The sequence below is a fragment of the Lactuca saligna genome, chromosome 6 (assembly GCF_052625555.1).
Source record: "Lactuca saligna cultivar CGN05327 chromosome 6, ASM5262555v1, whole genome shotgun sequence".
In the NCBI taxonomy this organism is placed as follows: domain Eukaryota; kingdom Viridiplantae; phylum Streptophyta; class Magnoliopsida; order Asterales; family Asteraceae; genus Lactuca; species Lactuca saligna.
In genome coordinates this window covers 36,265,199-36,266,805 of record NC_136422.1, presented here as the reverse complement: position 1 = coordinate 36,266,805, position 1,607 = coordinate 36,265,199, and positions in this window count along the sequence as shown.

Genomic DNA, 1,607 nt, shown 5'->3' with positions numbered 1-1,607 from the left:
TATATATATATATATATATATATATATATATATATATATATATATATATATATATATCGTAAAGTTTTGATAATTTATAGAATTTATGATATGATTTTTATTGTTAATTTTGTTCATCTTTTAATAGTTAAAATTACTTGAAATTATAATATATTAAATTATATATATATATATATATATATATATATATATATATATATTTCTGCTAATTTTCTTTAATAATAACACATCAAAATATGTTTTATGAAAATACCAACACCACTATAATATATATTTCCCTAAATTCGAAAACCCATTAAAATCAGAGGTCCCATGCAACTACACCACTAGCACATCACTAAGAACATCGTTACATCATTCACACAATAAAAATGATCGGTTATGTCCATGAGCGAACACGAGAAATATTTTTATTGATTTCATCTAATGACTTGTTTACACTTAGGTTACTCGATTTCAAGAGATGCATTTATACTAGTATAAATAAATTAACGTAAAGAACATGACTAAGTTCTATTTTTGTAAAACATTTTCCACATTTTAATTTCTAAATTTATTTTGTTAAAAACTTATGCAAGGATGCTTCAAGTAGATAACCGAGAGGTTCCTACTAAAATAGTCAAAATTGAAAAAAAAAAAAAAAAATGAAAATGACGTTCTGTTTCTTTTAAAAGTTATTATGATTTATAGTACACGAAAAATATTTTTTTTGGAACAACGAATTTAATCTTAATACTCCTAAATCCATCTATATCTCAGATGAGATTTGAACCCCCAACCTTAAGAATGATAACATCTGATATGATAGAAAAATATATAACTAAGGACCCATGTGAATTGCAATGTTATATCAACCGTTATCCAGTGTTTTAAAAATTGGTTCGAACCGGCCGGTCGAACCGGTAACTGGAGGTGAGGGCGGTTCGATTTGGACCGGTTTTATAATGATTTCCTAACCGGATTGAACCGGCCGGTTTTGATAAAAAAATCGGTTCAACCGGCTGAATTGAACCGGAATGGACTGGGTTGAACCGGACATTTTTTGATTTTTGTATTTGTTTTGGCTTCTTTGTTTGATTTTGACTTTTATAATGATTGTTTTTATATGTTAGCATTCTATTTACGTTTGTAATACTAAAAAGATGGCAAGTTTTGTAATTAATATATGCAGAATAATTAAAAACATATACAAATATAGAACCGGTTTGACCATCCAGTTGAACCGGTTGAACCGGAAAACATCACCCGACCGGTTCAATTAAAAAACCGGTTTTTAAAACATTACCGTTATCAACTATATATTTAAAAGCATAAAATATTTTAAATAATGTTATTTATAAACATTATATTAGTATTGTGATAATATAGTCATTTTAATCATATATAACAAATTAATTACCTGTATACTAAAACTCTAAATGTACACAAAAAAAATAATTGTAGGTGAACCTCATCCAAATTAAGTTATTAAAGGTAGTATGATATATTTAATATCAGATCTGACTCAGTGTGATTCAAACTGTTTCATATCACATTTAAGAGTTTTTGACTCAGTCTTTGCTCCTTTAATATGTCTTTTGCTTGGTTAGATTTAATGTCGTTTATGA